This window comes from Marmota monax, unplaced genomic scaffold (genome assembly GCF_021218885.2).
Source record: "Marmota monax isolate L192 unplaced genomic scaffold, Marmota_monax_Labrador192_F-V1.1 WCK01_AAM20220418_F8-fsc00033, whole genome shotgun sequence".
Classification (NCBI taxonomy): Eukaryota; Metazoa; Chordata; class Mammalia; order Rodentia; family Sciuridae; genus Marmota; species Marmota monax.
In genome coordinates this window covers 3,955,365-3,970,804 of record NW_026694282.1, presented here as the reverse complement: position 1 = coordinate 3,970,804, position 15,440 = coordinate 3,955,365, and the positions used below count along the sequence as shown (strand labels likewise).

Here is a 15,440-nt window from a genome sequence, read left to right as displayed (position 1 = left end):
ACAATAGCACATCTAGATTTCAGAACCCTGAGTTGGTTGTGTCTTTTGATTTATTTCATTCCCAAACAAATTAATAGTCCTTTGATTCACAAAATTATGAAAATATAGATATATTTTTGTGATATTAATCAGTGTATGTGTTAAAATTTAATTCTAACAGATGGAATGTATAATGTCCAAACCAGTAGAAGGAAAATAATGAAAATTTTTTGAATAAAAAGAGATTAAAGCAGCAAAATAAATAAATAGTAAAGAAGAAAAGTTAATTAAAAATGGAAGAAAAAACTATAGATATAGGATATGAATAACAACATACAATCATCACAATGTTCTGTTCTATACTCAAATTAACAGCTGAGATCAAATCTGAGTGGTTTTTTAATGCCAGTAATATGCTATTTAAAAGAGACATCTAAAATAGAATGGCTCTTTGTTCCAGTTATTACTAAATACTGATCTTGAAGAGAAGATCACATTTATGTATTTTTTGACACCAACAGAATCCTAGCTGTTAACAGTTTTTCCTAAAGAGAACTAGTCTAGAAGCGGGGGGGAAAAAAGCCCCCGAGGGTGATAACTTTCTCCACAATATGAGGGGTAAAGGCATATAGCTTTGTTAAGGCATATAGCCTACATTGATTTTTTTTTTTTTTTGGTCACTTAACAGGGAACTCCTTTCTTTTCCACTAGAAAATATTTTCCCCAAGGGGTTTATTAAGAAGGAGATTTGGCCAAAGAACAGAAAGCATATAACTATATGTGTCACTACAAAATGTGAAATCAGGTTGTTAACATGCCAAAAGAATGGGTCAAACACTTGGATCTGTATCTGAGTGAAAGAGAACCTAAATTTCAGAGTCCCAGCCCAATGAATGCACCCTGAGACCAAACTGGAGGTCTGGTGTCCATACTTACTTGGTAGTTGTGAGGAAGATAAAAGAAGACATACCCAAGGAGTAATAATAATTTCCCCAAACCCCAAGAAGTCATGGTGACATACTGTGTTACTAAATTTATGGAAGTCATAGGATCAGAACACATTCTACTACCTGAAGCCAAATATTCTCCCCTACACCCTCTTTGCATTTGTTGTATCTTTAGACAGAATAAAGAGAGACAACCATTCATTTTCCACAAGCAGCCTGCAAATATCTCAAGACCTAATCTCACCCACAGATTAACTCATCTTTTCTCTAGGCATACCATGCTGAGTACTCTGGGTCATAATAGGCCAGTCCACTGTGAAAAAATCATACAAGGAGGCTAAACATCCCACTGTCAGCAACTGATAGAACTACAAGAGAGAAATCATCAAGGAGATGGAAGACATGTAAAGCACATCAATCATCTGGGTCTACTTAACATCTATAGAGCACATCACCCTATAACAGAATGCACATTCTCATCAGGGATCATGGAATAGTCACCAAAATACATCACAACCTAGCCATAAGCAAACCTCAGCAATTTAAAAGAATAAAATGACACAGAGGTTATACTCTAACCATAGTGGAATCAAACCAGAAATTAACCAAAGCCAATAGGAAAGTCATCTCAATGTAATAATCCCAACAAACCCATGAGAGAAATATCACAACACTGACCCCACATTTAATGAAAACAAGACTCAAAAAGGTGTGTTAGATAATCATTAAGTGTTAAAGCCAAATTTATATTCAGAACTGACTGCAAAGTTTATACTTTCCACTACATCATGCTACCTCTTTGACAACAGAACTTCCAATCCAGCAGTCTCCAAAACTTTTCATCACACCTATTAGTTTTTAAGTTAATTTTGCACCCCCAATGCCTACAGTATTGTTTTTATTCATGTACTATCATCCTGCTAGGCAAGTCAACAAAAAACTTTGAAAAGTTGCTTATATAAATAAGGGAAAGTCTAATATGTTCTATATGTGACACGGTGATGGCTCTGAACACACATTGAGAGTAAACATTGCAACTAAAAGCCTAGCTCTTTTTTTCTACCTACTCTTTAAGATTTTTTCCTTCCCTACCTTTACTGGTGCCACTGATTTCAAACCTAAGTCACAGCCTTGCACACTGATATTTGTTCAATTATGGCGCATTGCTCCATTTTGGTCAAAATATCTTTCCATCCTCAGGCTGTCATCCATCCTATGAGTCTCCCTCTCAGTTTCACAGAGCTGCTACATTGAGGCCTGCCCTAGGAACTTTATCCTGATAACAACAAAAATTTCAACAGCACATTCCAGAATAAAAGAAACTCTTCAGTTTATCAGATTATAATAACCTATAACTTTGAAGATTGCTTTTATAATCCATACTTGACTATTTTATTTGTAATATCTCACAAATGAAATATTTTCAAGTGTGGTACTTAATCACTTTTCAAACAAGTTCACCACGAGAAGAAATCCTGAGAATGAGCTAATCCAAACCCTGAAATGTCCCTAGGAAAACAGTGAGATTCAGGAATTAAGTGGTTCTCTCTGGTCACATGGCCATCAGAGACAAAAACGGGGTATCAAACAGCTATTTTGTTTGAAATTTCGGGTCTGAAATCTCCTGGATTTAAACTTTCCCTTTACTACATCATCAGTGGCATTGACAGGAAAGAAAAAAGGAAGGAAATATTTAAAGAGCTCTATTGCGTGCCCAGTGCTGCATGCTTTTTTTTAAAAAATGAAAAATCTCATTTACTGACAAAACAATAAATGTCTACAGACTCAGTTAGATAACAAAAGCAAATGAACAGGTAAGATTCAGACAGCAGGGAGCCACCATATGTGGAAAAGTGAATGCATCCCACCCAGAGAAGCTGCCAGAGGTGCGGGGCAAGGCTGCTCATCTTCTCATTTCTGAAAACCAGATTATTACAGTGAAATGTATCACTGAACAAATTCAACGGAGCCCTGACCAAAGAAACTACATCTCCACAGCAATTTCACTCTTGTGAATGGCATTTTCTACACATCCTCTCATTAAATCTTATCATAGCCATAGTTTTAATGAATGAGGCAAGTGTCACTCAGAGAAAAAAAGTTGTCCACAAAGCTAACAGCTTGTAGAATTATAATGCAAGACTATCTAATTAATACCTCCATTACCCTTTTCTATTTCTCCCACTAATAGTTTTCCACAAGCAGCCTGAAAATATCTCAAGACCTAATCTCACCAACACATTAACTCCTCTTTTCTCTAGGACATACCATGATGAGGACCCTGGGTCATATGAGGCCAGTCCACTGTGAAAAATCAAACAAGGAGGCTAAACACCCACTTCAGCTCCTTTCTTGCTCAGAGGAAAATAATTTCCCAACTGAATTCCCATTTAGGTGTTCAGTGATTTAATCCATTACCCCTCCATGGATTCCTAAAGATGAACAACTTGACCCAAAGGACTCGTTTCCCATGGTGGATGCTCTGGTATTTGACAGGGCAAGTGGTGGTAATCTCTGGAGATAGCTTGGAAGAAACCTAGCACATCCTTCCCATCATTTCCCACAGCATCCCAACTAATAAGTACACTGCAAAAACACTTGCTTTACAAATGTCACTTAAAGCCACCTTCAAATAAATACTCAGTTCAAGTTAAAAAACCACTATGTGAACATCTCACAGTGTTCATGAATGAGTCACATTACATATGCCTAGCATTATGAATGGCATATATAGCAGACATTTAATAAGCAATATTATTTGTTACTGTTCTTATTAATTCCTATTCTAAGTCTATTTTTACACATCCAATGCAATGACCTAGTGAAATTCAGATGATATTTTCACCAGCTTTTAGTCCCCAAAGAGAGGGCATATAAAATGTCACTACAAGAAATCAAACAAATGGAAACATTATAATTCACTACTAATATGGGGAATCAAACAGCTATTTTGTTTGCTATAGTTATCTAAGCAAAATAGATCTGAATTTTACTTTTTTCTGTAAAAGGAAAAAGCACTTAGAGAAAACTGGTGCTGACACTACACAGACCTCACAGAGAACAAAAGCGGTTTCTCCTTTCAGCATCTGAGGTGACAGCAGCAGACATTCCAGACACAGAGTTTTAATTAATAATTTTGCATGACTGTCAAAAAGACAGTATCTTAATCACTGTTCATTAAATGGAGTATCTGCAAACAGAGAATATATAGCCTGAATACCAGAAAGAGGCATTTCCAACAATGCAGCCTTAAGCACGAGTGAACAGGGAGTGCCTGCTTGCCTTCTACTTCCTACTTGCAATCACCTAATCCAATTCTAGACGCTCATCCACAACAGCTGTTTAAGAACATACAATTTTTATTAAGCCATCAAAATCCCAATGGAATCTTAATATTCAAAACACTGTAGAATGAGTACCATGAAAACCTTCCACCAGGTTAATGGAGAGGTTGAGTCAACCTCTTCTTCTCTAAGAGTGGTCACTAAAATGACAGCCAAAGTTTACCTGTATGGGTCAGATACTGTTTCAAGGGCTTTGCATATTTTATTTCATTTAATCCTCATGACTACCCTATGTGAGAGCAACAATTGTTATCCCTCTTTAACAGTCCAAACATAATTAAGTAACTAGCCCCAAATTACTTAATGATTGCCAAGAATGTTAACAGATTATATACATGTCTACCATGTTTACAAAGCTCATTCAAACACATTATCCCATCTTGTCTCCTTCATAACTGCCTTTGGAGGCAGGTATTTTTACTACTGACCCTAATTCATAAATGAGAAAACAGACTCACCTAAAGGTCAAATAATCACAGAGGCTGACATCAGAATCCAAAGCAACCACAGAAGCCAACTCTCTCTAATATCAGAGAGTGCTTTGGTTACTTTATACTTCAAACATTTATGTACCACTCAATATTTTTTTTCTTTTCTTGAAAGTCATTAAATGAATTGAGTTTTTCAGTCTTTACCATAAGAAGTTAAAAGAGGGACATATTTGTTTTTTAATTCTATTTTCCTTAACTAAATTGTGTACTATTTAACTTATCAGTGATCCAACATATTCTTCAAGCAAAGAAAAAATATCCATTGAAAAATCTTTTTCAGCAAGCATAAAATATGTTCAAATATGTTTCTCAAGAGAGCTGAACATAATTTAAATAGCTAACACTAGAAGTTATGACTTTTCATGACTAATAGCATGGATATAATTATGATAAAAGATACCAATCACGGGTATATACTTCAACAATTTATTACCTGTTATTGACTACCTGTGATGTTTATATTGCAAATACAACACATAATTTTTACCAATACATCAGAGGCAAGGTTATCCTTGTCACTGCAATCTACAAAGCAATGTTATCGAATTATCTCTTTTTTTAATTTATGGAATTCTCAATATCTGCCGTTACTGAAAAAATTTAATTTTCAACCAACAGGACATTTCATAAGGCCAGTAGTCACTCAACTGACTTTATGACATGTCAGCCAATTATCTGAAGAATATTACATAGTACAGAAGATTAACATGTCCTCTAATGTAACTATATGATTAACTTTCTTATTATAAACCAGTCCATCAAAATAATTTTTAGAATGTTCCAATAAAATAATTCATGAAATTGTGTACAGATCCATCAACACAACTGATATGGAAAACAGTACTGCCTAAGTAATAAATTATTTTTAGAAAGCCCATCAAAGATTTCTAAGCAGTTTTAGCTCCTTACTCCAAAAAGAGAAACTGCACTTCTCAGTTCTGCAACCACTTTGCACTCTGGGCAACAGCAACAGGAAAGGGAGGGAGAGAGTGTGGCTTTGCACCTTACCCACATTTTTCCTCCAACCCCTCACCCTCTTTTTAATCAGAGTTTCTTAAATTTTCTCTTTGAAATATCATCACAACAAGTTTTTATTTTGCATTCTATTTTTTAACTGAAGACAAATCACAGAAATTTTGAGTTCATCTGGCACTGTATTCCAGCAGATACCAAGATTTCTTAAAAGAAATTATAGTTAATGCATGTATGTATGTAACAACAAAGGCCACCATCCATACAACTAGAATAGCCCTCAAAAAATGGGAAAATAAATTTTTAAAATAATAGCTCTTTATTTTAAAAAAAAGAATTAGAAAATGAATTACAGTTAATGACCATAAAAATCATGCAACTGAAGCTTTTGGGTGGGACAGAAGAACCATTTATTCAAATAATTCAAACTTATTTTTGAGACTTTTTTTATTATCTGAAGCAAGAATTTAGCCACAGACACTTCCCATTTCATTTTCTCACCTTAAGTTATGATATAAGCACTGATCATAAAGGGAACAAAATTACCATTAAATTATCATCATTAGAATTAGTATGAAGCAGCAGTTCATCTGCTCATAAATTAAGGTAAATATTACCTTAAAGCCACTGCTGAACTTTATAAAGTATTAATATAATTTTTTATTGCTGCTGAATTAAGCTGAGCTTATAACTGAGTATCTGAAAATACTACAAACCAATTTGCAGTTTCACATGTTGGACACGCACACTTTCAGACCTGGTCAGAGCACACAGAGACATTTTTATATGGCCGCTAAACCAAAACTGTATTTGAATAAAAGCATCTTACTGGAAACCAGCACATACCCATACTTCTTTCCATAAAAGATTTCAAGACACCAACACAGAATTTAAGAGATGAGCCAACCACCAAGTGTTTAATCCTGACTTAAAATGGCCAGGTTGGGCTTTAAAAACACTTTTCTTCCAGGTCAAGAAATGCGCATCCCTATGAAAGGCAGCCTGGGTCCACCTCTGCCCTCCTCCCCAGATACAGCAGGCTGGGACTGACTCAGGAGGGGTTCTGGCTGAAGGCAAGCACATGGGATGGAGTGGTGACCACAGACTATACTCATCACATAAGTTCAAAGCACTCAAAAACAAAGCATGGAGCTAGAAGACCAGAGGAGGCCCAGAAGAAAGGACAGCAACTATCTTAGCCCATGTGTAAAACAAAGAAAAAAATGCTGCAGGCACAGGTTCAAAACACTTGTATTTTAAAGTGATACATTTAAATAAATAAATAAATCCCTTGAGGTAACTCTGGCTATTCAGACTCAACTTACAAGGTACATAAAATATACTATAAAATAGTAAGTTGGTGTTGTATATTTTAGTAGAATGGACTCAGTGCATATCAGTACCTCCCAAGCTGTAAGATGAGGGAGGCAGCCCAGAGGAAACAGTAAAACACCTGATCCTGTCACTAGGGGTCAAGTGTAGGGAAGCAGGGGAAAGCCTGCAGTGAAGCTCAGTGGCCATCCTTCCGCAGCTCCTTGAGACAGCAAGTGCTGTGTGAATTAAGAAAGACAAGATAATGAAATTTCAAAAGAAATTACAGTCTTCTGACATGCTGGATTATCACTTTTCACTTTTCCAATCATGGACCCTGGCTTGACACCTCTTGGGTGTACAAACCATTTCTAGAGGGAAAGGAAAATGTATGCCTATCCAACTCCTCCTCATCACCTCCCTCTGGTGAGGGATTTTTCACAGAACAGCACAGAACAGTGAGATATATGAATATCTGCAGAACATTGAACCAAGTCCATGTTTTTTTCTTCCAGGACCTATTTAATCTTCCCACAGAGCTCCTATCACAACCTCCATGAGCATCATGATGGTCAGTAAGGTAGGAATTTAGATGGAAAATGTCTGTGTTACTTTTCTTTTTTACTATCACCTCACTTCCTCTATACACTGCAGTCTAATCTCCTGCAGTAGAGTATCATACTTTTGTCACATAATAATGTATTATTGTTCCCTTCAGTATACTATTTCTTGTTCACACTAGCTACTGGTTAATACAGTGATGATTAAATTAATTTTACCTACATCTTTATTTTCATACATTTCTCTTTCACAATGTCTTCTTATGACACCTATTACTTTCATCATTAAATTCTATCCATTCCAAGCCCTAAGCTATGCTTTCGGATTAGCCTTACTGACAGGCATGCTGGCTCAGGGACAGGGTTCTATAAATAAATCAAGCCTCAGTTGTCTAGCCAAGAGGCAGATTCATATCTACTGCTACATTTTCAATGAGGACTGATCCATTCATTTGGTTAACAAAGCTTCACTGAATACAAGGAAAAACTGCAGCAGTCCCCTCCTCTCTAGGAGTGCAATTATTCAGCGGCAACAGCGCAGAAACCCATAATAGTATCATGTTATAATAAAGACATATTAAAAAAAATACATAAGCATGAGATAGAGAAAGGGTGGCTCATTCTTCAGCAGCACAGCAGAGGTCAGCAAGTAGCATCCAGGGAAGTATTAACATTTTCCTCCTCTGACTAGGAAGAGGATTCTCATTTGACTCTCAATCCTTGGCCCTTCTGCAGCCTGTGAATCTCTCCTTGGTATGACACTCTCTAGAAGCTAGCTGCTAATTAGAATCCAGAGTAAAGTCAAAGCTTAAAATGCGAAATAAATAATGACAGAAGGCTGCTATGGAAATATACTGCATGACTTTTCTCAACGTTAAAAAAAAAATCTTTCTAGTCATTTCCTTGTTATAAATTTGATCTTTTTTACCCATTTGAATCCATGTCAGCCTCCTGTGAATGTCCCCATGAATATTCACAAAGGAAGTATCTGTTGTCTTCTTTTGTAAGACAACCCAATTCAACCACCCTTGAAATGAACTGCTAGCACCCTTCAGGCTTTCCCTAGTTAAGTTCCTCTGAGCAAAGGTCATTTCAGCACATGGGTCTTTCCTCAAGCCCTGTCACTCAGCATGGCCCAGGGAGTGTGCTGTCTCCAACAGCATGACTCCTGCAATCATGGCCTGGCGCATCCAGAAGCTGGCGAGGGGCTGCACCTTGCTGCTGCCACCTTCAGTCAGCCTCTCTCTAGTCCTGCTGGAAATGAGCACAGTGGCTACCTATACCTCAGGAACTCAGTGAGAATACCATGGATGGTGCCCACCCTGGAGGGCGAGACACAGAAAGAACTCAGTGACTGAGAATGTCCTTTCTTCCTGCCTGAGACACCTAACTTACTTCAAGTTAATTTTCTCATATAATCACACAGGTTTGCTCCAGAGAAGGCCTTATTTCTCTCTTAGAGAAAGGCTAAGTGGTTCTCAATCTCAGCCACCAGTGAGAAAATAATATGAAAACATGTTTCTCCAGCACAGCTCTCCACATGGTCAGGATGTATTCACTCATCTGTTCATTCGTTCATACTGGGGATTGACCTCGGGGCACTTTACCACTGAGCTACATCCCCAGCCCTTTTTATATTCACTTCATTTTTTTGAGCTAGGGCTTCACTGTGTAGCCCAAGTTAGCTTCAAATTTAACAATTCTCCTGCCTCAGCCTCCCAAGTCTCTGGGATGATCATGTGTTGCCACCACCTGCCAGAAGTCTGTCTTATAAAAGTCTTAACCCTGTTCATGAAAAGAGGGGCCTTCACAGCCTCATCACCCCTTAAAGGCCCACCTCTTAATAGGATCACATTGGCAAAACTCGAATCTAGGAGGAGACACATTCAAACCACAGCAGCAGGTCAAAGTTCTAGGGGATTAAACATGAGTTCAGAGAAGCCTGAGGCCTCTGAGGAGCACAAACACCACTGGTGAGAGAAGGCAGCTCCAACAGCCTAGCTAGTGTTGGAGCATGGAGGTAGACGAAGGTTCCAGAGAGTGCCCAGAAGAGGGAGAAGGAGATTCAAGGTAGGAGATGTGGAGGCTAGAGGAGTGGGACAAGGAGTCTCAAAAGAATAAAGAAAAACACATGGATTAAAAAAAAAAAGGACTGAACAAATAATCCCCCAAATTTTTCCAGAACTGAGGAAAACAAAGAATAACATCTGATTTAAAGAGTTTCCACAGGAAGGGAGAAAGGAAGAAATCAAAGCAAGCAAGGAATAAAACAGGTATAGTAATTAGAAAACATAAAATCATATGGCAAAAACAAGCCTGGTAGAACAGAAATCATAATTAAAGTAAATGAATGAAACATACTACCAATAGATTTCTCAAATTGAATCTTATTTTATTTATTTATCTATCTATCTATTTTTTTATGTTATTGGGGATTTAAACTAAGGCCTCATGTATACAAGGAAAGCACTCTATTATTGAGCCACTCCTCAATCCTAGGATTTCTTAAAAAATCATGACTCAAACAGTCAACATGAAAGCATGAAAGATATTTTGTAAGAAACTCATCAAAGAAAGCCAGTGAGGCAATTTTATTATCAGACAATAGAATGTAAAACCAAAAACATCATCAGGAACAAGATGGGCCAGGCACAATGGCACATGCCTGTTATTCCAGCAACTCAGGAGGCTGTGGCAGAAGGATCACAAGTTTGAGGCCAGCTTCAGAAACTTAGCAAGACCCTGTCTAAAATATAGAAGGGAAAGGGGTAGAGATGTAGCTCAACAGTAGAGCACCCCTGGGTTCACTTCCCCAGGTAGGAAAGAAAGAAGAAACAGAATTTATGTACTTGTAAAAGGAACTGCGTCTGAAACCAAAATACAACACTCACAGAGGGATGTGTACCTAAAAATGTGACCACAAAATGTAAAAATAAATAACAGATCTACTAGAATAAACTATTTTCATTGGATAATTTACTATGCTCCCCATAGAAACACAAGATTTAAATAAATGTTTTATTGGATATAATATGAAGACACTCCTCTCAGAAATGAGGATGTAAATATCCTACTTATAGTGATGTACTTCAAATGATTTCTTTAGAATTTTAGAAAAACAACCTATTTTTATTCTTAGCATTCATGAACCTGGTCATTTACAGACCCAAAGGGAAATCTCAAAAGTTATTTAAAACATGAATCAGATTATGTTCTTATTTCAATATAATAAAGGCAGGAACAAATAATAAAAGGTAAATAGAAGATAATTCTATAATCTGAAATCTAAAAAACAAAATATGTACTATGTAAAAATAATGCCCAACAATGACTTACAGAAGAAATAATAAGAGAAATTACAAAATCCTTAAAGCATGATGAGAAGGCATGCCAAACTTTATGAGATGCATCCAAAACAGTAAGAATTTAAATGTTTCCCAGAAAATAATGACTAAAAAAAAAAAGCCATTAACTTAAGTAAATACTCACCAAGAGAAGAATTAGAAATGAGAATTCAGGGAATAAAAACAAAGGTAGATATCAGAGAACAGGAAAACCAATTAACTGAATTGATTACTAAACCATCAAGTAGAGTTTAGACAGACTAATAATTTAGAATAGCCTCAGGCAGGATTTCAGGGCAGGAGGAAGGGATCACTGCCTCACACCATTTAAGACTGGATAAAACTGGGGACTAGGATTGCAGCTCAGAGGAAGAGTGCTCACCTAGCATGCATGAGGCACTGGGCTTGATCCTCAGCACCACATAAGAATAAAATAAAGGTTCAAAAAAATTATTAGTTTTTTTTAAAAGAGAGATTGGATAAACTATGGAAGTAATGAGAAAACATTTTTAGAAATTTAAAACACGTGAAATAATAAAATGAAAGAATGCTGGAAACATCAAAATGGCATCTTTAAAGTGCTGACAGGAAAAACAATCACCCTAGAATTGTTTACCCAGCAGTAAATCCTCCAATACTATGGCAAAATGAAGACTTCTTTAAGAAAATAAAAGCTGAAAGAATTCATTACCCACAGACTGCTAGAAATCAAACAAAGAAATCCAGCCAATAAGGTAACAGAGAACATTAATAGGAGAGTTTAGCCAAGTTATCAGGGATGCAACCAATATACATCAAATCAATACAATTTTTCTGTATTAAAATAACCAATCAGGAAAATATGGCACTAAGCAAAAATAAAAACAAAAAATGATCCTTCAGGCATGGCAAAAAAAATGTATCTAGGAATTAACCTGTTAAAGACTGCACAAAATTCTCAATGGAAACTTAAAATCTTAAAGGACATTTTAAAATCCTTGAATAAATAGAGAAGATGCTTATGGACAGAATAAATTAACATTTTAAAGATGCCAATGCTCCCTAAAATTAATTTATATCTCCAGAGCATTTCCTATAATATCCTATCAGGAATTTGATGGTGCTTGAAAATTAATTCTAAAAATGTACATAGTGGGGGAATTAATAGCTGAGACAGTATTTGAAGAAAATAAAGCCAAAGTTAGAAGGGGCTTATCCTGCCAGATATTATGTTACAGTAATTAAGAACAGTTAAAAGAAGTATCAAGAAGCAAAGTCAAGAAACAGAATGCATGTTCTACTTCCTTCTCATACACTTACACAACACATGCACATATGCACGTATGCATGCATGGGCACATGCACACAGAAAAGGGGTGAACCAGAGAAAAATGTCTGAGGTCAGTTACAGGTGTCGGAATTCAGGCCTGAGGGAAGTCATAGTTCTATAACTAGGACATCAGGGTGACCAGAGAAGGGACTCTGTAATGGACACCCCTAACATGGGAGTGTAAGACTCAAACGCTCTAAAAGAAAGAAGCACCATAAGGAATCTAACATATTAATAATATTCCCAAACAAGAGAGAATCTTCCATGGATTCAGGACTTCTTTATCCTTCATGTTGCCATTTACTTGTGATTTTACAAAAATATGCTTCAGTTCATTGGCCATGAAAACATCAAGTGAATCTCACCTCCAATACTCTTCAACCAATCTGTAAGCGCAACAAGATCATTAAGGTCTGAGGAAAATGTGGGCCATATTCCACTGTACATTTCAAATTGTCACAAGATGTCATTTATGCCTAGTTTAAGTAAAATCCTGGAACTGATCACACTGTACTTATTATGTATTAATATGTAACACCTGAAATATTCTATAACTAAGTTGAGAATATAAATGAAAATAACATCGTCAACTGTTGTTTTTAGTTTAACTTTTTATCAGAGTCGGTATGATATCAACTTTACTCTCTCCAGGGAAAATGTCCTTGTCAGTATATTAGAGATATATGGAATATTAAATAAAAACTGGTGGTTATGAAGATTTTTATTTTATATTAAATCATGAGCACTATTCTACGTTTTTCTATATAGAACATCAGGATATATTAAATACCATTTTGGTACAAACCTGTCAAAACTATTAACTATGATTTCTCTTCTTCATTTCTCTTGCAACAGATGTATAACAAATTGGTTTGAAATGTTTATCTAATATCCAGGCATAGCAAGAAAATGTATTATGACTTCTCTGAGAAAAAGAATATTAACACTCATACCACTGACTATTTTCCCCATCCTCAAAATGATGACTTATATATGTTTTTATTAAAATAAAAATTTAGTGCTTACTTTGACAGCACTTATACTAAAATTAGAATGACATAAAGATGAGCATGGCCACTGTGCAAGGAGACACTCAAGTTCATGAAGTGTCCCAGATTTTTAAAAGGGCTAGAATATAGCTAGTAACAAAACACCCTAGGGAGGAATAGAGGGAGGAAAGGAAAAAAGGAAGAAAGGAAGGAAGGGAGGGAGGCAGGGAAGAAAGACTGCCTGCATTGCATCGTTTCAGTGATGTCCAGTCAAGCCAACTTAGTTAAATACCATTTGGTAGACTAATTTATTTTTCAATTGAAGTAGAAAAAGTGAGTTTCATGGCATTTCCCACTGCCCTTTCAAATATCATACACTTGGTAACTTACCATACAATTATTACTTTTTCATTTAAATTGTACTGAAAATAAAAACATTTTGATTGAATCAGGATGCAATATTTATGAAGCAAAGTGAGTTTAATCCAAAACATAGCTTGTAACGGTGTCTTTGAAAAAAATGTATACTATAGAACCTCATGAATGCTTGAGTTAAGCAAAAATGGAATAAAAGTTTATATTGACATATTTCTTCTTTTTTTAAAAAAAGTTGCAGATGGACACAGTACCTTTATTTTTTTTGTGCAGTGCTAAGGATCAAACCCAGTACCTCACACATGCTAGGCAGGTGCTCCACCACTGAGCTACAGCCCCATATTTATTCTTACACATATGCTCACATACAATATCAGGAAGCACGATTATACTCAGTAAATCAAAACCCTTGACAGAGATGTGCTCTTTGCATCTAGATCTCACTGCAGTGATTTTGGAAAAACTAGACTGATGTGATGAAAATTCTATAGCACTTTGCTTCTGGGTGTAGGATGCAAACTACACTGCCAGCCCTTTCCAGAAGTTGCTTTCATCATGCATCACAGGAAACTCCTCTGAACATTCCACCTTTACCAAAAGACAGACTTAAGATAATATCTGAAATCTGTCAACACAAAAATTTTAAATCCTAAGAAGCTATCTGAAAGAAGACTATGACTTATTTTTCTAAGCAACTTTCTGAGGCACTATATCTCAGTACATTTTGGGACATGAATTTACTAAATAATAATGGCAACAATAAAATATTCCAAGGGAACACTCTCTCTCAAGTATCTAAAGAATTAATCTACCTATGCTAAAAAGCTAACACTGTATCACTGAGTGAGTTAAAGATCAGCATACTTACTTTCCATAAGAACAAAACCAAACTCCTTTGCCTGGCACTCCAGATAAGTAAAGATGTGCCCCAAATTCCTTTCAAACCCAGTCTCCAACTTCCTGTGCATCTTAATGTAGCTAAGCCAACTACTTAGTCCTTAACCCCATCTCAATACCACTGAGCTTGCCTTCTCCTCACCTTGATCATGCTCTTTTTTCCAAGTACTGATCTATGTAAGAAGTCAATTTTCAAGGTCTAATTTTAAAAGATGCCTCTTTGAGTTTGAGTGCTAAAATGCCACACTCTGAATTCTCTACTCTGTGCTAAATGCTTTATATGCAATATTTCATCTTTGCAATCCCTCCCCAAGGATAGCCACACTAATTACTATCATTAAGTGCTTCTACATGGTGCCAAAGGCTTTATAACATCACTTAATTTAACCTTTGCCACCAACCATTTTGTTATGCTTATTCTATACAGATGAGGAGTGTTAATTGTGAGAGGTAAGAACAACACCTGTATGGTCTGAATGTGAATCCCAGCTCTACCACTTTCATCTTCCTCAATTATCAGTTTGCTCAAATGTTAAAATGTGTGTATATGGGTATGTGCAACAAACAAAGCCTCTCTCATAGAGCTATGGTAGCCTTAAATAAAATCAACCACGTGTAGCATTAAGCATAGCATCTGATATTTAATGAGAAAATGAGTGTATATGGGTATGTGCAACAAACAAGGCCTCTCTCATAGAGCTGTGGTAGCCTTAAATAAAATCAACCACATGTAGCATTAAGCACAGCATCTGATATTTAATGAGAAAATGAGTGTATATGGGTATGTGCAACAAACAAGGCCTCTCTCATAAAGCTATGGTAGCCCTAAATAAAATCAACCACATGTAGCATTAAGCGTAGCATCTGATATTTAATGAGAACTTGCTAAGTACCAACTGTTAATCTTACTTCACAGCATCTA

General features: G+C 36.2%; 1 protein-coding gene and 1 non-coding gene across 2 annotated transcripts in view; one reads left to right on the top strand and one right to left on the bottom strand.

Annotated features, from left to right (window-relative positions):
- Sh3gl2 (SH3 domain containing GRB2 like 2, endophilin A1) overlaps positions 1–15,440 on the bottom strand; it is a 237,318-nt gene that overhangs the window by 158,315 nt on the left and 63,563 nt on the right. The window lies entirely within an intron of this gene.
- LOC124108872 (U6 spliceosomal RNA) lies at positions 13,276–13,378 on the top strand. The gene has a single exon (XR_006856803.1). It is a non-coding gene; the product is annotated as a U6 spliceosomal RNA (small nuclear RNA).